Source organism: Ambystoma mexicanum, chromosome 14, assembly GCF_040938575.1.
Source record: "Ambystoma mexicanum isolate Mex_15411 chromosome 14, UKY_AmexF1_1, whole genome shotgun sequence".
NCBI classification, from domain to species: domain Eukaryota; kingdom Metazoa; phylum Chordata; class Amphibia; order Caudata; family Ambystomatidae; genus Ambystoma; species Ambystoma mexicanum.
Window position 1 is genome coordinate 453,495,983 of NC_090940.1, and position 25,519 is coordinate 453,521,501.

At 46.8% G+C, this 25,519-nt stretch overlaps 1 protein-coding gene across 2 annotated transcripts in view; it reads left to right on the forward strand.

The window, feature by feature from the left end:
* CLMN (calmin) overlaps positions 1-25,519 on the forward strand; it is a 2,282,147-nt gene that overhangs the window by 39,568 nt on the left and 2,217,060 nt on the right. Inside the window, exon 2 of one of the 2 annotated variants that reach the window (XR_011283770.1) lies at positions 1,097-1,412. The exons of the other annotated variant lie outside the window; for it this stretch is intronic. The gene's annotated coding sequence lies outside the window, so the exon portion shown is untranslated. Of the gene's footprint in view, positions 1-1,096; positions 1,413-25,519 lie in introns of those variants that run through there. 2 annotated transcript variants of the gene reach the window in all.

Sequence of the window (25,519 nt, forward strand, 5' to 3'; positions counted from 1 at the left end):
TGGCGCAAGTGGAGTAATTGGTGTATGGAGAGGGAGGTGCTTCCCGCTCTAACAGATATAGTTCATGTGGTGAACTTTCTGGCTAACCAAGTGGCTCAGACCAAGGCTTACAGAACACTTATCGGTCTGCGATCTCAGCCAGTCACAAATATGTCAAAGGTAGTCCTGTAGACAAACATCCCCTGATATGTAGATTACTGAAAGGGATTAGAAGCATGAGACCTCCGACTCTGAAATATTCTCTGCTTTTGGATGTGAGTGTCGTGTTGAGAATGTTTGAGTCATGGCCGGATAACTAAGAGCTATCCAGAAAGGCTCTTTGGGTGAAACTAGCTACATTACTGTGTTTAATTTCCTGCAAGAGGGTTTCAGAGGTCAGATCTTTAGAGGTGGACAGGAAGTCCTTTTCACCTATGGGAGTAATCTTTTCCATAGATAAAAGGACTAAACAGGGATCAGGACTGTTGATTATGCAGCCTTTCCAGACTGACCCAGATTATGCCTGGTCAGATGCCTTAAGGTTTACGAGAGCATTGCAGCGCAGTCCAGGCCTAAAGGTGAGTCTCAATTGTTGATAGCAGTAAGGAAGCCCTTTAGGGCAGTGGCATTGGCTACTCTAGCAAGATGGATAAAATGGTGTATGAGCCAGCAGGCATTGATGTGGGCCAATATGGGGCACTATAGACAAGGGGTGCCATGGCATCCACTGCTTTCAAGATGGGAGAACACCTGTAGGACATTTTGAAAGCGGCAGATTGGTCAAACGAGGCGACTTTTAAGAACTTTTATTTTAGACCAGTAGATCAGTTAACTATATTGGTGGTGGGTAAGCTTTAAATTAGCATGATCAGAACCCACGGGTCTTGACATTGAACAGCTTTTCAATACATTTGTTATAAAAGTCATGCTTCCATTAAAGACACGGAGGCGAAGGATTATTTCCACCCTTTTCAATCGCTAAAGTAGTTGGTCATGACTGATAATATGATGTTTGATTATATAATGCTTTATGTCAATTCTGATGTAATTTCTCTTTGCAATTGCCCACCCATCCTGGAGTAGTTTGTTCATCATTGCTGTCTATATGTTTTGACAGGTGCAGAGCCTAAACCTTCGGGTTCATGAGGTTTGATCGAATGTGTTATGGGAGTTCAAGCGTTCACCGGTTGGGACGCAAGGGTTCAGTTGTCGCCCAACTTCAGAAAGAGGAAGAAGGAAGGAGGACGGTGTTGTTTATAATGGACTTTGGGACGTGATTGCACTGTTTAGATCACGTGGAATGTTATACCAATTGGACACAAACTTCACATTTCACATGTTTTCATGGATGTTGTAGTTTATTTGACCGTTTGCGTAAAGTGAAAGTAATTGGTTTTGGCTGCTCAAGAAGTAAAGAGTTGAGTTGAGCATAATACTTTGCCTCTGCGTCTTTAATAGATTCATGACTTTCTATGATGAATGTATTGAACATCTGTATTACCTTTCCTTATCCTTTGAGCATGTTTCTGTTCAATCCCTAGTTCCCACCTCCTCACGGTTTTCATCTACTCCACCAGCAGTAAACTTTCTTTCCTGACGTTAACCACCTCCTCCTCATCTTCCTAACTGCTAAGGCCCCTATTGTGCTAATGGGAGACCTCAGCCTTCCTAACATCTCCAATGCCCACCACCTCCAACTGACCTCTGACCACTTCCTTGTTGCTTTTCAGATCCTACCCATGCATGACTTAGGCAGAATCCTCAATCTCATCTTCTTCTCCTCAACTCACCTCCATGGACCTCATCATCTACTCCTACCCCCTTAGGCCACTCCTTCCTCCTTTTTACTGTTGCGCTTCCTTTGCCACTCTAAATTCTCCTCAACTGCACATCACCTAATGTGTTTTTACTTTTTTATTTATTTATTGTGAAATTGGTTGTAACTAGTCAATCTTACACAATAACATTAAAACTCACAATTACAGTAGAAAAATCAATTATTACAATGATAAAATTATGTAAAATGTAGAAGTCAAAAATGAATTCTCCATACAGTTGTATAGCAATATCTTTCAGTGCAAAGTTTGTAGTGCTAATCAGCAAACAGTTTACCCCAGTGGAATATTTAAGAAGGTTTCACTATGCCAGCCATAAGAAGCCGCTTCAATGCTGCTATCGTTAAGAGTGTTTCCTCTCCACTAATCAACCTCAAAAATAACATAGCGTTATTCACATAGTCTGCATTCCAGACAAATCTATTTGGTAAATCCTGTCTCTTCGCTTGGAGTTCTTTGCATTCAACCAAGATGTGCTCCATGGTCTGTAAAGCATTAGGGGACCCACACAATCTGCAGATTCCCACTACCTCTATCTCTTCACTTTCCCTTACATTTCTCACCTTCTTAATCTTGCCAGTTAATAGCAAATTCAAGTGTAGTCCGAGAAATTTATCTTGCTAGTTTGGATTGGGGAATCTTCTGGGGTACGAGGAACATAACCCATAGGCTTTGGGATATGCAGGACAGGCTTGAATAGTTTGTACGTGCCAACTTTATCTGATGTAATACGCCAATCAAGCTCTCTCAACTTGACCTTCCAGAGTTAGAAACCAACAATTCCCTGCTTACATTACATTCTCCTAGGATGAGCTCAGCCCCTCTCCCAAAGGCTTCCAACTGGGGCACACTTAGCCCTTTCAAGAGCAGCACTCAGAACGTTACAGGCTATTTAATGGAGGATTATTTATATAGGCCTGTATTGAGTCAGCGCTTTCTACTTAAACATATATCCCAGCGACTTCAGCCCCAGTTTTAGGCAAAGTGCAGCGATTGGCAAACAGTTTGTCAATGTCATTGCCTTTTTTCAAATAATGCCCTCAATTTTGTCCCAGTCAAGTTCCCAAAATACGGGCGCTATTTCAGTCCCATACATAAGAGCTGGGAGGACCTTTATGGTATAAAATGTCAAGGCTGGCACAAGAGAGAATCTACAATATTTTGCCCGAATTCTCTTAATTTGAACAGCCAATTGTTATGCTTTAGATCTAAGCCTCCCCAAAACCACTCCCTTGTTTGGGCTAGAGTCTATACAAAAAAGAAACAGATAAACCAGACTTGACCTTGGGGTCAGCATTTCAACACACATTGACCACGAGAATCCAAGGTTTATTTTGGTTGTTTTTGAAGAATCTCAAAATATTTGTTTTGACACAGTTTACCACAAGCTCTTTTGACCCTCCGTATAGTTTCACTGCCCTAGCCAATCTCTGCCGCGCCAATTGTGTGACGTTCAGCAAAATAACATCATCTGTGAACGTTAGATGAGAAACCCACACCTCTCCCAATTTAGGAGCAACAAAACTTGCTTTACACAGTCATTCCCCCCAGGTCTGCCAGGTATAGGTTGAACAGGCATGGAGCCAGTATACAACCTTGTCTCAGCCCCCTGCGTGACCAGCATTCCCTCGGTAAACCCCCCTGCCTGTTCAGCCTCACCTGCATCACTGTCTAACTGTGCAAGTGCACCAATATTGGCAAAAGTTAATGCCCCATGCCCCGAGCTTCGACCAAAGACTTGAGCGGTTAACTGTGTCAAAGGCCATCAAAAAATCGACGGCCATTACAAATACTTGCCCACCCGACTCCACCCACGCTTGCTCCTGAATACATGAAATTACCAATCCATTCAGAGAAGTGGAGACACTTTGTCTGAAACCAGTTTGGAATTTCGTTAAGCGTTCCATCTGCCAGCGCCCAGGCCTGCAGTTCCTGCAAGACCCAACAAGTGAATATTTTGCTATCAGAGTCCAGAAGTGATATAGGATGATAGTTAATTGGATTGTTCCTGTCCCCTTTTTGGAAAATCAGAACAATGATAGTCTTCAAGTACTAGATGTGTCTTGTTTAAATAACATTGACTTGAAAAGAAAAAAACAGAATCACCGCCCATACCGCAACATTAAATTTAAGGGTCGAATTGGAAAGTCCATTCGGCTCTGCTGCTCTAGAGGTAGAGGAGTGCTTAATAACTTCCTCAATCTCTGTGACCTCAATTTTTGACCCCATGGCCTTGTAAATGATATGTCTGGAGCTATAAAAGCTGACTCCACATAAATATGTTCAAAGTGGTTTCCCATGTTACCATGGGTTATTTATTACCCCCCATAAATGTTGGGAGCCTTACTAAGGACAAATTAAGGACAATTTGCAGCGTTTACTCTCCATCCAAATAAGACCAGTAGTATTGATGTGCCTTGTACCAGTTTTTGAAGCCCTGCCTTAACTTGTTAACCCACCCAGACAGTTCTACTTTACAATGTTTTTTCTGGCTCACCGCAGATCTCTGCATAGGACTTTTTTCAATTCCTGGACCAATGAATCAAACTGGTGTGTTCTCTGGCCCTTCATTCGCCTCTTTGTTTTTCCCATTTCAACAAATCTGTCAAGCAGGCGGTTAAATGTGCCCACATCTAAAATCTCAGTTTTTTCTTCAAATGAGGTTTTGCTTAGCAAATACTCCTGGGTTATTGATGAATTTGCTTGCATTATGTTTTTTCTTCCCCAGACGATTACACTCGTTTGACAGAGTTAGATTCATTAGGCCAGGATTACAATTGGACTTAGTCCTATAAGCCAGTGATGATGCTAAACAATTATGGTCACTTAGTACAGTAGGCGAAATTCCAGGTTCAGAGCAGAATGGCATAATACAATCAGTCACTGCTATATAGTCAATCCACGACTTGCTGGTGCAGTTTTACTTAGTAGGGTTTGGAGGAATGTCACCAATAACATTACCATTGAGCATCATAAGGCCCCTCTTTTAAAAAAAAAAAGGTCAACCATTCGATTCCATCTTGTTTCCCTCGTTGATTTATTTGACTACTACCTTCTAATTCAACGAAAACTGTGTTTAGATCACCAGGCACCATCACACAAACCCCTCCTTGACCACAAAGAAAAGCTGCCAATATTTTTGACAACTTATTCAGGTAGCACGTTAATTTGTCGTTTAAGATTGTTATAGACGTTAATCAGTAACAATGGAGGCCCTCCCAGGATGTCATTCATTTCAACTATGCCCGCCAGTATACCATTGTCATGATTCCTGCCCCTCATGTCCCCAGCCCTCCAGGATGTCAGGCTGGAGCCAGGCCACGATCACCTACATGGCCCTCAAGGGCCTCTCCATCCCACCAAAGACCCACTTGGAGTCAGACTTGGCGCTAGTGGCACCAGACTCACTCACTCCCATAGGATAACACTGGGGATTGGACTTGTAGTGCATTGATGGGGACAAGATGGATGACCCCACATATTTCGGTTGCCAGAACTGCATGTGCGGTCTAGTCTTTTGGGTGTGGTTCAGCTCAGAGACACCTGGGATACCCAGGGACTATTTAAGCCACACCCAGGCTGAGAAACATGCTTTGTGTTTTCTCCACCTGCAGCGTGACACTCACCGTATTCGGATCGGTCTCCAGTAGGCCTGCATCTTTCTTCTGCGCTCAGCTCCTGCAAGAACAAGAACACCGTTAGGAACAGCCTTACCTTGCAGCGCTTCTGCCCATCATTCATCGCTCCTTCTGTTCTGTGGGCATCTTCGGCGCCGTCATTCCCTTCCCGGCACGCCGCTTCATAAGGAAAAGGGAAAAGAACAGAAAAAAGGCATTAGTAAGCATTCTGCAAATCTTCGCTTATTTTTAAATACTGTACGAGCTTCAAACGCTTACCTGAATCCCAGCCGCTCTGGGGGAACTCTGTCTCCGGAACTTCTCATCCATCTGCAAGAGGGAAAAGACACTCCAGGTTAGCGTGGAAACATCTAGAGGCGCGGCATACCGCGCTTACCCACTGCATTTGTTCTTCATAACCGGCATCCACGCTGAAAACGTTGCGGCACCTAAAAGACACAGAAAAAGAACTCTGTTCAATGCAAATATGAAAGGGGTGCATCGCGCTCTCACTCACCTTCAGCGCTACTCATTTTAGCAGCACGCTGCCATCCCCGGACGCCGCCATCATCTAAGGAAGGAAAGGAACGAAGTTAGAGAACTGTTCAAAAGACTCATTATACTTAACTGTCGGACACTTGCCAGTGAAGTAACTAGGCAGCAATGAGCCTGCATCAATCAACGCACCCCTGCGCTGAAAGCAGGATGGAGAGCACGCTATCCAAGAAAACAAGGTGAGCTGTGGATCAAAGGGAAGGGTTGGACCCTGGGGAAGAAGGGGTTCAAGCACACAGAGACAATAGGGAGTTAAACTCTACCAATCCTGTGTTTCAGGCCCAGTCTCCAGTCGAATAGCCTCCAGGGAAGGGTTCGAGGTCGTAATAGGTCAGAACAGGCTGAGTGACGTCCCTGTAGATACCAGGTGAGCGTTACAGCCAACTATTGCATCCGAAAACACCTTCGAAACCTTGAACAATAAGTTCCTAACAGCTGTTATGAAGCCCCATGAGAGCCTACCCTCTGCTTTTTTTGTAGCTAATTGTTGGATGATTGTGTAAATGTCCAATGACACCTCCTCACACAACCATACCTCCTGAAGCAGCAACGCATCAGCTTTTAACAAACATCTGTTATTCAGCAAGTTATTGGAGCCAGCTAACCAATAAAAGGGCTGTCCAGACATCTCTTGTGCTAGAGTCCTGTCCCTCTCTCCCAAATCAGCTTCCCGCCACCCAAAAGCGATGACAGGAGCCAGGTCCAGATTTCTCCCCTGGCCCTTGATTCTGACACCCTGTTGCCTACTTGTTCAGATAACGGACCCTCTGTTTCACTCGCACAACAAACCACCCTCAATGGTAGCCTCAGCCCTTGTTTGTATTACCTTTCAAAATGGTTAATCTTGTAGTCTTCGCTTCCAACCCTTCTATCTTCTAGACACATACCTCTTGACCAAGGTGTCAAGAGGCAACCTCCGCCAGTACCAGATCCACCACCAGTTTGGATTTTATAACCATTTGTACACAGCCCCCTCTGGTAATGTCTGGGAAGAATACTCTCTCTATGTCGCTTGAGCTAATCAGTTGTGGAATTTCGTGTAACAGTCTTAATACATTACTACGATTTAGGGGGACATCCTCTGGGATTTCAAGCAGACATTCTGAGACCAAAACTTCCCCTAAGCAGCCCGCTGCTTCGATAGGCTGAATTTCTTTGGCAGCCCTAAGTAGGGAGGAGGAATCCCCTTAGGTTTTCGTAGGCGAGTACCATGGTCTCAAAAAGGCACAATCTACACAGCCCTCAAAACTACTATGGGGAACAGTCAACCCCTCCTGTTCTCCCCCTTAGCGGAACTCTCACTCTCTTGATTTGTGGAGACAGCCTTAAACAGTCCTTTCCATCTGTGTTGATAGCCCTTGGGCCTGTTGGTACCCTCGTCAGGTCAATTGGTGTTTCGCCAAAGATCACGTTAATCACTGACCTGAATAATACATCTACTTCCTTAGTCTTGGCCCTCTCATCTTTTCTCCCACTTGAACCCCCGTTGATGTACAATACCCCACCTGAGGCCCCCACCCCCATCTCTGATTTACTGCTCATACCATTTATTGGGCGCTCAAGCACCCTAAACACCAGTGGCATGGTTAGCTGCCCTGTGTGTTCCTTATTTAGTTGACAGATCCAGGATGCTCCCTTTAGGTCTGGACAAGATTTTGGCCCACTGTGCAATCTTTGCTGCTTTCTCTGACAGCAATTCCATCTGGGTTCCACTTTCGTGAGGTACTTTCTCTGTAGGGTAACCACTCAGACTCTGTTTACTTCCCATAATACTCCTTCCACCCCCACACACACACTCCTTTGCTGTGGCACAAAGGGAACACCCTGTTACATTGGGGGGCAAAGAGACTATCTGAGCTGGGAATACACTCAAGAGTATCTACCCTAGTCTCAAACACCTGTATCAAGGTGTTACCTCCAGCCAACTTACTCTCAACAGTCAATCTTTCTAGGTGGAACCTCCCTCACTACCGACTCATCACTCATAACACTGTGCACCTCAGCCACCTGTTGGTGAATCCCTCAGGGGAGAGGGGAGGGGGGGGGGGGGGGGGGGTTTAGTGGTCGTAAAACCTCATGGTTTCTCAGATATTTTCTTGAGCCCACACTATGGCCCCTTTTCTTTTTCTTTTTTACAAGGCTGATTCACCCCAGTGTGCCATCTCTTTTGATGGATTAGAACACCCTTCCGCCCTTCCAGCTTACCGTTGGTCATACAATGAACCCCAATGGCACTGTTGTCCAGGTCCCGTGTGACACTCGGCAGAGTCGTTATTACCACTTGGCTAGGTATTTTAAATAACGGCTTTGAGATCCCATTTCCCCGATCAGATCAACTGCGTAGAATACCCCTTTACCTCCTCAATTCCAAACTTCGGGTCACTAAGCTGTAAAGTGTGAACCTCCAGTTAAAGCTTTGTTATCATTTAGGGAGGAAAATTAACTAAGCAATACATTCAAGGCTGAGATCTCTGGGGCAGACGTCCGCACTTGCTTGTCCATGTCCTGTAGAGTATAGTGTAAGTCTGGGGTCGGTGATGCCCCTTTAAATCCCCCAGCCAAACTAAAGCCATGTTCCGTCTGGAACAAAAAGTTTTGATCAAGTTCCACTGGGGCATCCAAATCCATTAGGTCTCCCAGCGTTGCGGACACAGAGTTAGAATTGTCATGGGTAACAGACGCCACGTTAAAAATTAAACTTTCATCACTTATAAAAATGCTTTGTAGATCTTTAGAGCATCTCCTCACACCTTAAGGTCTGATACCAGTGGTCATTCCAGGCATCAGCCTAACTCCCCAGCCACAAAAAAAAGCCTCAATTTTGTTTGTTTAGCAATTGCTTAGGAGATAATGAGTTAATGTTGCAATGTCTTTCCTCACCATGTTTACATTTGGCCTTTTGATAGCTGCGTTGTTATGCTCCAGTGCTACTTCTCTAGTACCACGAGGCACCAAGTCCTCTGTCTTGACACCCCCCTTGCACAGTCTGCTCCATATCCATTTCCAACTCTTGTTGGAGTGAAGTGCAGGCATTTACAGGCGGAACCGAAGGAAAGTTCCTCGACTTTTCTTGAAAAGTCCCTTGTCTGGGATTCCAACTGGAGTGTTTTTCAGTCCAATACATGCCACCAGACTCGCTTTAGAGCATCGAACAGCATTTTGAGCCGGTAGTGAGCATGAGATTCCACGCTCAGAAGGAGTAGGCATTAAAAGTGACACAGCACAATTAATTCCAGTGATTTACCCATTTGTATCAATTACTGCACCCCCGTCAGGGTTATTCCCCTTAAGCAAGAGACCGATCTTCCATGTCCGTCGTTTCCACTCCCAATTTACTGTGTAGGTCATACATGGGGACTAAAGGTGAAAAGCACTAAACCTAAAAAAAAGGAGAAGAGAAAAGGGCCAGCCGCACACTCTCGTCAGCTTGCAACCAAACAGACTTTTTAAAATTGTTGCAGAAGTGGAGTTATTCACTGGAATATGTTCTATCAATTGCCAGTTAAAGAGGCAGGTAAACAATGTGTGTACTCACCAGAACTCACTTGACGTTTTCTTGATCGTATTCCTAAATCGTACACCCCCTCCGTAGAGAAATGCTCACCTCAACCTCCATTATAATGTCGTGTTGTTAGACACACTGGGAGAGTGAGGTACGGGAGAAAAGGATGGGACCTACGACACCCGTTAACCCCGGTGTACCACGGTACACCTCTTCCAGCCACTTCTCTTTACTCTACACGTTCTGGGGGGGGAGAGATTATGTAGAGGCAGGCTCCCACAGTCTAAGGACCCTGCTCCGCCTCCACTTAAGGAAAGTGAAAAAGTACTGCCACCACGGTACAACACTTCCAGCCACTTCTCTGTGCCTAATAGAAATTTAAAGCAGACCCACTAGGTCCCTATCTAGCTGAAATCAGGCCTCCTCTCCTTCCTTTCTTTCTAACACAAGCCCCTATTTTAAGCAGGATTTCCTTGCCTTTACTCTTCTCTGGCTGCCAGTTTTGACTACCTTTATCCCACTGATACCTTCACGTCTTCTATCACTCACACCGAGCCTAGGATACCCCCCTTCAGCCATCAACTGAAGACATCCATGCAGTTAATCCCCCGCTACTGACACAAGTCACGCTTTACCCATCTCCTACAATGAATCACTGTCTACAATTAACCACAGCCATTTACTCTGTCCAATCCAGCTACTTCACTTACTTAATCTCGTCTCTATCCTCCCACCCCGGCAATGTCTGCTCCACCTCACCATGCTATGCCGACTTTGCACTATCCTTTTATTCCAAAATCTTGAACAGCCTGACTGCTCGCTAACCCTCCCATCTCCCTTTAAATCACCCTCGCCTAACATCTTTACAACTGCATTCAAACTCTTCTCTGTGCACTCATTTTCTGGGCTGGCTCCCTTTCTCCTGGTAACAAACCTATCCTGTGATCCTGTAGATGCCTTCACACAACAAATGATTGAAGAATTTGCGCTCATTACCTGCTTTGACCTTTTCCCCCTCGCTCCTACATTTGTCTTGCAACAAGGATCTTCCCTACCTTCCACAAAGTTGCAAATGTTCGCCTTACGTCTTCTGCTAACCACAAGAACTCTGCCAACTATTGACAGGCCTCACCTCTGCTCCACTTTTCCTGAATTTTGGAACAAGTTGTGTTTTACAGAATCACTGACTACCTGGGTACCAAGGACGTCTGCAACACCCTCCAGTCTTTATTTTGCAACCTTCAGACACTCCACGATGACCGCAACAGATGCATGTCTCTGTGTCCTTGCTACTGCCCACCATGCAAAGAAAGCAAAATTAAACATGCTTCGGTCTCCCCAATCAACAAGTTTCATCCACCCATCTTTCTTCTTCTGCTTTACCCAGTCACGGTTTTAGAGTTTGCTTGGTCTTATGCCCTAACATCTCTAAAAAGCCTTATATTGCAACGGAAGCATATCTAATGGTGTCATTCTCTAACACGTAAGACCAACCACTTCTTCCTGTTCTTTGCCAGCTCCAGTATAGACCTCTCACACATGTACTAATGCATATTTTTTATTTCCTCCTCTAGCCCATGGACTTTGGAGTTCATTCATTAGGTTTGGCTATTTACTGTGAATCCAATTGTTCAAAAAGGACAGAGCGCGCACAAGCAGCTGTCCATTTTCTCTAGAGTCAATACTAGAACATGTACGTACTAGAGTACAGGACTTTGTAGCGAATGGGAGAGTAAGAGGCCGGTGCAACGAAAGTACTATACAACGTGCTGCGTTACACTGCAGCTCTGAGATCAAAGACCAGTCACGGAACACCTGAAAAGTTCACTACACTGGGAAATGTTGAGTCAAGTAATAAGGTGCATTGCATTATGGGACACTTGCGCTGGTTAATGCTGTAGAAGATATCTGTGACTGGATATGGCTCTGATGCTAGGAGAACAGTGTAAGGGCTGCATTTCTCCAGTGACTTCAGAGCAGAACTTTACAGTGAGAATGAGTTTGTTATGTTAGTTTGTTTTTCTAATTTCTAGTGCTATTCTGTTATACTATTTAGTTGTTGGTTAACAAATCTCTTCTTAGAGGTATACTATGCAAAACATGTTGAGGCCATAATTATTTCTTCAAAATCATGAGGACCCAAAACCTCAATGTTAAACATGGAAAAAGGTGTTCTTTAACTACGCCTTCAGCACGTATGGACCCAATTACAGCCTTGAGTGTAAAACAACTCTACTTCTACAATGCCTTGGTCACGACGAGGAGAGGATCTATGAGGGTCTACCACCTCTAGGTGAAAATGAACAGGGGGAGGAGGCCCTAAATGACTTCAAGGGGGAGATAACAATATTCAACTTACACATTACCAAGAAAACAAGCACAATTCTGCAGCGTTCATTTAGGATAAGGATACAGGAAGATGAAGAGAAAGGGAGGACTACACTTTGGCCTTAAGGTAGTTAGCACTTACATGCAACTTTGGAGAGAACTACAAGGAACATTGTATAGACCAGCTCATGGTAGGGTCTGTCTCAGGAAAAATAAGGATGAACTGTAGGTGAAAGAAGACCCATTACTGGATGAGGTGGTGGCGATTTCAAAGGAAGTAGAGCACAGAGTAGCATGCATGAATGAACTGGAAAAAAGGACTGCGTGACACGTGAAAGCAGTACTCTGCATCGATATAAAATTGAAGGGGAAGCAAAAGGCTGGATCTGATGGGAAATGGAACATAGTTAAAAGTAGCTATAGATGATGTGGTAAGTCGGGCATAGGAGACGGACAAGAAGATATGTCTGAACCAAATCCATTTTATTAAAGGAAATAATGCCTCTTCTATTCCTACTTCTGAGTTGATAGGTACCTAGGGTCAAATGAAAATAAACAAGAGCTTGCCCGGATATCTTACCGTACAAAAAAATCTGCCCTCTGTCCTAACCCAATCTAACCTAATGTTGCCTTTACCTAGCCATTATCTTGCCTATACCTAGCTATTATCTTGCCTATACCTAGCCATTGTGTTGCCCACACTTAGCCACTGTGTTGCCTATACCTAGCTACTATCTTGCCTATACCTAGCCATTGTGTTGCCTTTACCTAGTCATTGTGTTGCCCTTACTTAGCCATTGTGTTGCCCACAGGTAGCCACTGTGTTGCCTATACCTAGCTACTATCTTGCCTATACCTAGCCATTGTGTTGCCCACACTTAGCCACTGTGTTGCCTATACCTAGCTATTATCTTGCCTATACCTAGCCATTGTGTTGCCCTTACCTAGCCATTGTGTTGCCCACACGTAGCCATTGTGTTGCCTATACCTAGCCAATGTTGATAGCTGATCGCTGCCCTGCGCATACCCATCAGGCCCAACATCACACCCCCACCCTCCGAACTCATCCCCCCTACGCCCTTCCTTCCATCCTTCTTCACCAAGCCCACAGATCACAAACCTAGCACACCTTTGACGCGCCCTAGAGCTACTAACTCTAGAAATCAAATATTAGGCCTCTGCTCCAGATCCTCACCGCTAACCCAACTATCCAAAACTGAAAACAAACCAACCTCAGAACACCACAAACTGGCCACGACCAAGAAGGCAGCCAAAGGGCAGAATACCACCCAACTGCCACACCCAGACTTACAATGTGCATTAATTAATGCCAGATCCCTCCCTGCCCACGCTACTGAAATTCATGACCTTCTAATCAACCTCGACCTTGACATTCTCTCCATCACCGAAACCTGGCTACTCAATGCCGCCGGCCCTGCCATCTCCCTAGCCATCCCTTCAGGATACTCCATCCTTAGACAGGACAGAACACTGTCCACAGGTGGGGAGGTAGCCCTCATAGTCAAAGATCACCTAGAAATAAGACAACTTTCCTCCAAATTAGGGGAGAACGTAGACTCTCTATCTGCCAAGATCGCACTTTCTCCCAATACCACCATCACCCTCAATCTAGTATACCGCCCACCAGGCCCAAAACTGGACTTTCAGGACAACCTCTCACATCTACTAGGTGAAAACCTTAAAACAACTAACAAAACTATTCTTTTAGGAGACCTTAACGTGGGACTCCACAACCAGAAAGATAGACCCTCCACTACACTAGCACAAGCTCTCCAAGAAATGGGCTTTGAACAAAAAGTACTCCATCCTACCCACAACAAAGGACATCCTCTTGACTGGATAGCTGGCCACAACTGTGGCATCGACATCAGCTCCATCACACCTACCCCATGGTCCGACCACTTTCTCATTCATTTCCTCATCCCTACACCTAACAACTTGGTAAAAAAAACTCAAGCCAGCACCTCCAGCCCTAGCCAGAAGCGCCAAGAACATCACCAAAGAAAATATCTCACCCTACCTAGACACCCTCACTACTAACCTCCCTGCCACATCATACCCAGCCACACTGGCGGATATCTACAAATCCACCATTAGCACTGCCATAGATATCATCGCCCCTCTACAAAATAAAAAATACAAAAATACCAAACACTCCAATACTTGGTTCTCAGCAGAACTAAAAGAATTACGAGCCAAAAAACGCAAAGCCCTAAACTTATGGCAAAGTGCGCCCAACGCATCCTCGCTATCCTCCTACAAATCACTGGCCACCCAATACAAAAAAAGTATCATAGCAGCCAAATCTGCGTCCTGCAATGAAAGAATCTCCAACGCCACCTCAGAATCCAAAGAGCTTTTCGCCATCTTCAAGGAACTATCCACACCGGCTAATAAGTCTCAAGAGGTTGTTAAGGACCAAGCTTGGTGTAACACCATACAGTTCTCCCTCATAAACAAAATTGAACTCCTCCAAGCAAAAATCCTAGACCATCACAAAAATCTCACTCAGCACATCCTATCAGCATCCCATACGGAAACTGTGACTGAGAACATAAAGACAAATCTCTTTACTCCATTCAAATTTAGAGAAGTCTCAGAAAAAGAGGTAGTCAATATCGTTAACAGAATCAAACCTTCTAATTGTAAAGGAGACGCCTGCCCTGCAAAACCAGTTAAAGACTGCATAGGAACACTAGCACCATTTCTTAAAACTTTCATCAATGCATCCTTCAACACAAACTCAGTCCCAACCAGCCTAAAAGAAGCTTGGGTGCGCCCTCTTCTCAAAAAACCCACTCTTGATCCCGAAAACGCCAACAACTATAGACCCATCACAAGCGTTCCCTTCCTGCTTAAGATCCTCGACAAAGTTGCCTACACACAAATACAGCAATACCTGGAAGAAAACTGCATTTTAGGAAAAAGGCAATCGTGTTTCCGCCCGGGACATGAGACCGAATCGGCCCTACTAGATCTCAAAATCCAACTAAATGACATCATGGACAAAGGCAAACCTGCACTCCTGCTCCTGGTAGACCTATCTGCCGCCTTTGACCTGGTCAATCACGATATTTTAGGGACGCAACTCAAAAATGAAGCCCACTTCTCGCCAGAAGCCATCTCCTGGGTCAAATCATTCTTCGAGGGTCGACTTATGAAAGCCTTTTCAGACTCTGCGAGCGGAACACCCACCACTATCCACTGTGGCGTCCCACAAGGGTCCTGCACTGCACCCACCCTATACAACCTCTTTACCCTCCCACTGTTCAATGACTTGGACCGTCGTCACATAGCATACACCAATTATGCTGACGACACGCAAGTCCTGCTCCCTCTCACAGGGGTCTATGAACAAGACGCAGCGGCATTAACCCAGATCTATACAGCCATCCAAACATGGATGGCAGCCAACGGCCTCTGCCTAAACGGGGACAAAACAGAGATCCTACTAGTTGGCACCAAAGAAACACTAAACAAACTCCCACCGCAGTATAAATCCTTTAACATAGATAACTCCACCATCACAGTCTCCACTGCAGTAAAAACGCTAGGAGTATACCTTGACGCCACTCTCTCCATGACACGGCAAGTCAATGCCCTAGCCTCCTCTGCCGCACTCACCACTAACTGCCTGGCCGTAGCTAGAGCCACAGTAGGTACCAAATTGGACTATTGCAATGCTCTCTCCTTGGGCACAAAACCTAAAAAAAATGCAAGTCACACAAAACAATGCTCTAAGAGCAGCCCTAAGCATCCCTAAAAGGGAGTACATCTCCCAAGCCAGAAAAGTAGCCCACTGGTTACCAATAAAAGAACGGATACTATTCAAATCTATGGCCATCACCCACAGATGCCTTTCCGCCAAGGCTCCGCCCTATCTTTCTGAAAGAATCACCCATAACACATCCACTAGACCCACAAGGTCACACATGACCAAACAGACCTACGTACCCACATTCAAAAGAAGCAAAGCCGGGGGTCTAGCTTTCAACACCTAGCACCCAAAAAGTGGAACGCACTCCCCACCGTGCTTAGGAACGAAAACTCATATCATGTCTTCCGCAGACTACTCAAAACCACGCTGTTTAACTAACTCCACCCCACCTTACCTTTCCTACTGTATTTTCACAACTGTATGTAAATAAGCACAACTGTATGTATACATGCAAATATGTTCTGCATTGTGTGTATATATATTTCTGAGGCTTGTGGAATCTGCTTAGATCACATGCTGTGCATAGGCCGACATCTAGTGGAAGCTGCGGAGTATTACAGTTTGTTTTTCGAAACTCGAAAATGGGCGTCGACACAGGCGTGCCAGTAATACTATCCCTAGTGTGACGTCCACTGTACCCAAGATCCCTCACGCGTCTAGGATCCTCAGATTGTTTTTTTCCGCCATACTGGTCGGAAGCATCTTGCGGAGTCCCCTGGCCTTAGCCATACTTTTGCTAATTATTGAAGTTTAAAATTATTTATTGACATCCTTCCCCACCCCAACGTCGACCCTCGACACTCGACGACGGCTGGAGAAGACATCGACCGTCGGCTGCTGCACGACGGATCTGGGCCTCGGAAGGCCGCTGGCCTCGGCCCGGGCCTAGTAGGCCGCTGGCCTCGGCCCTGCAAGTAGGGAGAGTGGGGGGTGGTACATACTCTTCACTCTTGGTATATAGGTACACCTTATATATTTCCTACACTTACCAGCCCGCTGCCTCAAGGTGCGTATGGAGGGTACCCCTTTCCAATTCTGCCCCAAGTGCAACCGCAAATACCCTTGGGTCGACAGGCACGCCACGTGCAATCTCTGCTTGCCAAGGGACCACCCCGAAGCGAACTGCAGAGCGTGTAGTAGGTTTAAGCCTAAGACACTTAAGGACCGTTCGACAAAGCGTTGGGCCCACCACGCCAGGCAGGCGGCCATGGCAGCGGAGGGTGCCTTCAGCGATGGCAGTAACGCCGTACTTTCGGACGGCGAGGGCATTACGGCGTCGAAAGACTGCCGAGCGCAGGTCCCCGACCTCGGAAGGTTGTCCGGCAGGGCGGCTATGGGGAAGACCCCCGGCGACGCAAGCGCTACACACCCTACACACACTAAACACACTAAGCCCAACCGAACCTCGACGACGTCGATTTCTCGGAAAGAGGCACAGATAGAACGGTCCGACTGGGTGTCCTCTGGGCGCTCTCGATCGAGATCGCCTCATGACGCAAGGCAATCATCCACTCTTGCCAAGAGTGCCTCGCTCCCTAGATTAACGGAAGTTCGATCGTCGGAAGACGAAGACGACTTCCACCCCCAGGCTGCGCTCCAGGAGACCGAGGCCGCAGTTAACACCAGCGAGGCCCCACGCTCGAAACAAGTTACCTCTCCCGACCCTCGACGCCAGGCGTCGAAAGTCTCTGGGGCCTCGAAGGGGCAGGGAAAACATTTTTCCACGCACAGGGAGGGGGGGAAACAGCGGAAAGCACAGCCTTCCACTCCTGTAAGACCATCCTTCCACCCTAAGCAGACAGATGCACATAAATCTACTGGGACATCAACATCCAGCAAGGGTACCCTTGATAAGTCCTCTAAGTTGCCTACTAAAGTCATACCCTGTTCCAAAGAATGGTCCAGTGAAGACATAGACCGGGTCATGTCAAGGATGTCTTCCTTAGCTGATTTTTATGACAAAAACCCAGAACATTTCCTTTCGTATGACCCTCAAGGGGCCACACCCTCAGGCTCCTCTGATCCTATCCCCCTAAGTAAAAAGGCCCGGTTCGAAAGACCTGAACCCTTCGAGGTGCAGCCTTACTCTACTCCATACTCTACTCCACACCCCAGATACCAAGGACAGCCTTTCCCTGAAGGGGACCAGGAGTTTACAATTATGGAGGACCAAACCGGGACTGAATACTATGCGGATGATGAGGACCTGGAGGAGGTAGAAGATGAGCAGGAAATTTACAGAGTAGATTCCCCGGTAGAGAGCGAAGCCCCAGTTACCGACTCGCCAGTTGATAACCAGCCCCTCCTTAATGAAGTTCTCGCTCGCGCAGCAGAACATTTTCACATCGACACCCACGGTGTACAGGAGGAAAGGGACTTCGCAGAAGAGTTGGTGGGAGAGAGGAGGCCGATCGCTCAGACCATCCCTATCCTTAAATCCATCCAACGTAGAATAGATCCATCCCTGGTGAATCCTAACCTCACCAGAGCCGTCAACCCCAGAGTCGAAAAACTTTTTCGGGCAGCCCAGTCTGACCCTCTTTATATAAGAGGACATCTTAAACCAGACTCCCTAGTGGTTACCAACACTCGGAAGAGGGCTGGGACACCCTTATCGTCGTCAGAAGCTCCTCCCGACAAGGAGAGCAAAAGACTGTACGGGTTTGGCAGGAAGGTAGCCTCAACGTCCCCCTACCAAGCAAGGATCGCAAACTCCACCACCCTGTTGGCAAGTTACAACTGCCATCAATGGGAAGAGGTCGCGGCGCTCATAGCCTCTGCTCCTGAACCGTTAAAGGGCCAGTTGGCTCGGATCTCGGCAGAAGGGAGAGCCGTGTCTGGTTGCATATTAAAAGCAACTTTCGACGCCGCGGACAACGCAGGAAGATTGATAGCAGAAGGTACTGTTATCAAGAGACATGCGTGGTTACGGCAGTCGGGGTTCAAAACAGAAACCCAGGCTTCATTAATAGACAAGCCGGTGGAACCCGATCTATTGTTTGGGAAAGCGGTCGAAGACGCACTTAAGAATGCCAAGGACGAGTACGAGACTCTCAAATCCCTTGGCCAGCTTACCAACAAACCCCCTAACCAGAGGGGGAATAGTAATTTTCGTCGCCCACGCGGCCAAAATTCACAAAGAGGCAACTATGCCCAAGGACAGGGTACACAATGGAACAACAACCAGCAGTCTACCCAGAGTTACGGCAGGGGTAACAAGAGAGGTCGTGGAAGAGGCAGAGGCAGCCCCAACAAGGGAGGGGGCACGCCTCCACCAAAGCAGTGACGCTCAGTTCAGGGTCCCTTCTCACGCAACCCCAGTAGGGGGACGCATTTCCAACTTCACCTAGGCTTGGGAAGGGATCACCTCAGACAGATGGGTGCTGTCAACAGTGTCCACAGGATATTGTATAGAATTACTGCAGCGTCCCCGGAACCACCCTCCACGACAAAGAATACACTCCTTAGAACATCAGAAGATCCTTCTCGAGGAGATCGCCATTCTGCTAGAAAAGGACGCGATAGAACTCGTCCCAGGACACCAGGTAAACAAGGGTATCTATTCAACTTACTTCCTTGTGCCAAAGAAAGATTTGACAATGTGCCCAGTATTGGACTTACGGCCTGCCAACAAGTATGTCAAGCCCCAAAAATTCCGTATGACCACGCTACAAGAGGTAATCCCCCTCCTAAAAAAGGGGGAGTACATGGCAACCTTGGATATGAAAGATGCTTATTTTCATATTTCCATGCTCCCAGCCCACAGAAAATACTTGCGCTTCAAGGTAGACAGTCGCCACTACCAATTCAAGGTACTGCCCTTCGGGATAGCTTCAGCAACAAGGGTATTCACCAAGGTACTGGCGGTGGCAGCTGCTCACCTACGCAGGGAGGCAATCCCAGTGTACCCTTATCTGGACGACTGGCTCATAACGGGGGAAACCCCAGGAATTTGCAGGTCAAACATTCAGAGGACTATCGACCTCCTCCACGAATTAGGCTTCTCTATCAACGAGAAGAAGTCAAGTCTGGTGCCAAGCACCTCAAAACAGTTCCTAGGAGCAATCCTAGATACTCAGAAAGGGTTGACCTTCCCTTCGGAAGAGAGAATTCGGAATATACTACTGCAGATTCCACATTATCAGTCAGGTCAACAAATAACGGTACGCAAAGCAATGCGGTTACTGGGCATGATGGCGTCATGCATTTACCTGGTCCCCCACGTGCGTCTGCGCATGCGTCCCATGCAGGAATGGTTGGCGAAACAGTGGTCTCAGGCAAGTGGTCAGTGGGACGATCTAGTGGTCGTTTCGCCAACACTCGTACAGAGCTTACACTGGTGGACAAGAGAGAATCTCGCAAGGGGAAAACCCTTTTACGATCCCGAAGTACAAGCAGTGGTGACTACAGATGCATGCCTGACTGGGTGGGGAGCTCACCATCTCCACCACACAGCTCAGGGTCTCTGGTCTCACTCAGTAGCCAAGAACCACATCAACCTGCTGGAACTTCTGGCAGTATTCCGAGCGCTTCGGGCGTTCGAGCCCCATCTGCTAAACTTGTCGGTGCAGATCCGGATGGACAGCACGACAGCCATGTTCTATCTGAACAAACAAGGAGGGACTCGTTCGCCAAATCTGTCCAAGCTTGCCCAGAAAATCTGGATATGGGCACTCAGACGGAACATCTTCCTGTCATCACAACATGTTCCAGGGGAGCTCAATTCCCTAGCGGATGCCCTAAGCAGAGACTCTCTCCCAGAAGAACACGAATGGGTCCTTCACAGAGATATCGTAGAGGATCTCTTCTCTCAGTGGGGTTTCCCCACTATAGACCTATTCGCCACAAGCGAAAACAAACAATGCCCAGGATTTGCATCCAGGTTCCCCCAGCCAGACTCCCAAGGGAACGCCCTGTGGATGAACTGGTCAGGGATGTTTGCGTACGCTTTTCCACCAACTCCTCTCATCAGGAAGGTGGTGTACAAGATGAACAAGGAATCGATGACGCTCATCCTAGTTGCTCCCATGTGGGCGAGACAACCATGGTTTCCACACCTACGCAGGATGGCGGTGTGCGAGCCCATCAAACTCCCAGCCTGGTACAACCTACTGTCCCAGCAACAAGGTCAAACAGTGCACCAGGAACCCAACTCAATGAAACTGGCAGCATGGCTCCTGAAGTCATACAGTTTGCCCATCTCAATTTACCACAGAGGTGTATGGATATCCTAAAAGAATCCAGGAAACCAAACACAAGGCACTGTTACTTTGACAAGTGGAAGAGATTCGTTATTTGGTGCCAGAATAAACAAATCAACCCAGTTAATTGCACTCCTTCCAACGTTGTAACATACATGCTCCACCTGCTGGACGCAGGTTTGGTTTTTAACTCTCTGAAAGTACACCTGGCAGCCCTCTCGGCTTACACCACATCCCATAACAAGGTATCGTGGTGGAAAGTACCAGTAGTTAAAGCCTTCATGGAAGGAGTAAAGAGACTTCACCCTCCTATTTCGAACCCACCGCCAGGATGGGACCTCAATGTGGTGCTAGCTAAGCTCATGGGCCCCCCTTTCGAACCCATGCATAAAAGTAGTCTCAAACACCTGACTTATAAAACGGCCTTCTTAGTAGCCATTACCTCTATAAGAAGGGTCAGTGAAATTCAGGCTCTGTCAGTGCAGGATCCTTTCTTTACTATCCACAAAGACAAACTGGTTTTACGCACACACCCTAGGTTCTCACCTAAATTTATATCTAAATTCCATGTAAACCAGTCCATCGAGCTTCCGACTTTCTTCCAGAACCCGCAAAGCTCGGCTGAGGTGAAACTACACACCCTAGATGTGCGTAGGGCGGTCCTCTACTATGTAAACAAAACCAGACCGCTAAGGAAAACAGATCAACTGTTTGTCTCCGTAGCTACAGGCAGAGAGGGAGATCGCGTCTCTAAGGGCGCTATCACGAAGTGGATTATCAACTGTATACAGCTGTGTTACTCTCTTTCTGAAAAAACTCTGCCTTTTACGCCAAGAGCCCACTCTACTAGAGGCATTGGGGCCACTCTCGCTTTCATTGCAAATGTTCCCCTCGACACCATTTGCAAAGCAGCTACTTGGAGCTCTATTCACACTTTTACTCAGCATTACTGCATTGAAACTCATTCCAAGACAGATACACAAGTGGGACAAGCGGTTCTGAGACATCTGTTTGCTCATGACTCTTCTCACATCCCACCTCCTTCTTCTGGTACTGCTCGCTAATCTATGCACAGCATGTGATCTAAGCAGATTCCACAAGCCTCAGAAGGGATACATTACTCACCGTAATCGTATTTCTGATGCTTGTATCTGCTTAGATTCACATGCGACCCACCCTTCCTCCCCTCCGAGAGAAGGCGCATGATTGCTGGTAGTCTTACCTTTCTGTCTATCTGCTTGGATTATCAGTACTCACGCTACTCCTCATGCTTCCTCATGTCAGAAAAAATACAATCTGAGGATCCTAGACGCGTGAGGGATCTTGGGTACAGTGGACGTCACACTAGGGATAGTATTACTGGCACGCCTGTGTCGACGCCCATTTTTGAGTTTCGAAAAACAAACTGTAATACTCCGCAGCTTCCACTAGATGTCGGCCTATGCACAGCATGTGGATCTAAGCAGATACAAGCATCAGAAATACGATTACGGTGAGTAATGTATCCCATATATATCATGTATGCCTGTAACAAGTAAGATTGTTTTCAGCGCCACGATGCCCCAGGGCAGATGTGTGCTATACAAATCCAAATAAATAAAAAAAAAATAACCTAGCATCTGTCCCTACTACGAATACAAAAAGGGAACATAAATCTAGCCTAGAAAAATAGACACCCCCTTGATTGGGAAATAATGGCAGTTTCTGACACCATCCAAATCGTTTAGTTCTCTCTCAGGCTATAGGCCTGTTTGTACGATTTCAAATGTCTTTGAGTGTTTCTCTTTTGTTGGTGGTGATTGATCCGGACCCCACCCAAATGTTCTTCTCTATCTCCAGAAAATGTGCATGGTTGTGCCGGTCACATTTTGGAGCTGTCCACAATCACTGTGTGTGTTCTCACTATCTGGGAAAACCATTTGTGTCTACTTGGGTATTTCTGTCTTTTAAATGGCAATGTCTTTCTCTCCACCTGGGAGTAATTTGTATGTTGCTGCCTTTTCGGTCAGTTTCCTTTCCTCATTTGCCTGGGGTTGTTGGATTTCTTACCCCTTTGTGAGCTATCGCTGTTCTCATCCCTTCTTGGTTCATCGGATACCTCACCATTTTGTAGGGTATCTCGCGTCTCACTCCGCTGCATGCTTTTCGGCTTCTCAGACCTTCTTGTGGTTTCGGTTGGCTCACTACTATGTGGGGTATCTCGTGGCCTTATGACCACCTCCCGCTCTGCGCCCTGTAATGCATTGGTTCCTCCCGTCTCCGTCATACAGGACTCCGGCATCGGTTATGGAGGGTGCCGCTAAGCTGCTTCTGGGGTGGACTTGTCTCTCTTTTCCTCAGTGGATATGAGCTCTTTTGCCTCCCTGCCTTCCTCGAGATTGCAGTGTTCCGCTGGTTTCTCCGTTCCTCTGCCCACCACGCTGCATGAGTGGCGCTACCTCCAGACGACTCGTGCTCAGAGAGGTTCCCACTGCTTGTCTATACAGGTTTGCTTCCCTCAACATTGGTCTCACTGGACCTTTTTATTCCTCCCTGGAATGGGATTGAATCATCTATTGGTTCCGTACTTCATGTGAGGGTGACAGCAATAGTGGATCAGCCATCAAACCATCCATTTTTGAAGGCCGCAATCATTAGTGTCTTGCTCAATTTCCATACAGCCTAACACACACTTGGGATTCTATGTTAAAGGGAGGTGGAATAAAACCCTTGCTTGGGGATTCCTCCTCCCATAAGGGGGAGGGTCACCCCAAGTTGGATCCTGCTTGCCTTGCTTCTGAGATGGTATTAAGCTTAGCAGGCACACCACTGTAAGGACGGCATGGTATCAAAGTAAGACAGACACAAGTGATCACAGTTCGAGGGTGTTTTATTGAACTTCATCAGGGGTGTGAAAAACACCTCTTTAAACCTAAATCTAAGATGGGAGCAAGCTACAACCATCAAATAATAATAATACATTCCTAGTGGAGTCTAGTCAAATACAAAAGGGCCTATACTAACAACAAACAATTGCCAATCCATACCACTATCATTACAAAATGGTGTGGGATAATGTTCACAAAAAGAAAGTAGGAGTGTGCCTATGTTATAGCTGTGAGAGTAAAAATGATTTGGTTAATGCTGCAGAATGTTCAGCCATAACTGTAGCATGCAACAGGTGCCATTGCATGGGGCATTTCACCAAGTGCTGTGAAAAGACACCAAACAACAACGCCCAGAAACCTAGAGGTGAAGGGTGTGTGAGTAGCATGCAAAAGAGTGATGAAGCATGTGCTTGTTCCCAGGCCCAGGATGAAGATTTGTAGGGGAACTAGGACCACTCTATGAAATTTTATTTGTTGACACTGTCAAGTGCAAAGCACCCTCTTTCCCCAATTACTCATTTTGTGTAGGGGAGATTAAGAGTGTGTGACCGCAGTGTAGGTATGTGAATGTTGTAGAAAATAACTGGTGGTGAATTCTGGCACCAAAATAACTCTGATCTCCCAGGATATGTTTGTGCATCAGTCGGGAGATTCACTAAGTAAACTAGAGAAATCTGATCTGATAAAATGCTCTTGTAGGATTCACCTGAGCTTCATTGTGTGATGCTGGAAATGCATTGGAGGGACAGGGCCTCCATGTCCTTGTCCTGTAGACCTGTTATCATGCGTGTTCCTCTTTTTGATTGTGGTGAACAGACGCTTGGGATACCCTTATGGCACCCATGGGTGGGGTACAACCCTGTACCCCTAGTGTATATTTTTGGGCGCCTGTGTGTGGCCCACAGAGCAGGGTCTGGGATGATGGCGACTCCATGCTGAATTTGATACCCAGGCCCTGCCATTGGAATCAGTTGATTCCTGATGGGAGACCAGATGGCCTCTGGGGCCTCTTGATTCCTATTGCCTGTTACCTTGTTTTCCCAAAGTCCTGGGAAGCCTTTACTCTGTCCTTTCCCCTGACTGGCTGTTGGGTGGAAGTTCCATATATGGTATTGTGGGGGAAGTCCAGGCCAGACTGGCTGGAGCCCTCCCAATGACTGTATGTTGTGGGTACGTCCTTGGGGTGGGACCTGGTTGAATGGAGTGTGTGACCAATATACATTTCATGTTATGGGTGGCTGGTTTCTGGTGTGTGACACAATGAATGAGAAAGCCCTGCTCGAAACTGGTATGAATGCAGTGATGAGTGCTGAACGGCTGGGTACTTGTCCCAATCCACATTCCTTGTGTGTGTCTGGATGGAGAAGAATGGCCTGAATGCACTGTGAGCCTCATTGGCTGCCTGTCTGCATGAATGCCCCACTGAATGATTGGCTGCTGAGCTTGGCCCAGCAGTGTGGATGAGAGACAGAGCATTATATCTGGGGACCTCTCACTTACTGGAATTGTTCAGAAGCTGAAGTTGACAGTTGATGCTTAACCTTGAAGCCCAGCTGGAAGAGAAGAATTGCTGCTGCTTTCCTTCGCCAATCTAAAAGCTGTCGTGTCTCCAAAAGCTGATCCAAGAGAGGACCTGGCTAGGAGACCTCTCCCGGAGCTACGAGGGACCATCGTGCACCAGCTAACCTTCACCAAGGCTCCCTGGAAGTCGGTCATCGAAAGGCTGCCGACCAGATACTGGGACCGCCGAGGAATCTTAAGTAAGCACCAGGACGTTGAGGCCGTCGACGACCATCACCGTCGACCGAGGTTCGGAGGACTGCTGTAACCTCGTCGACCGGAGCCGCAAATCTCCATTGCCTAAGACAATTTGAAATCAAGGACTCCCTTGCTCCT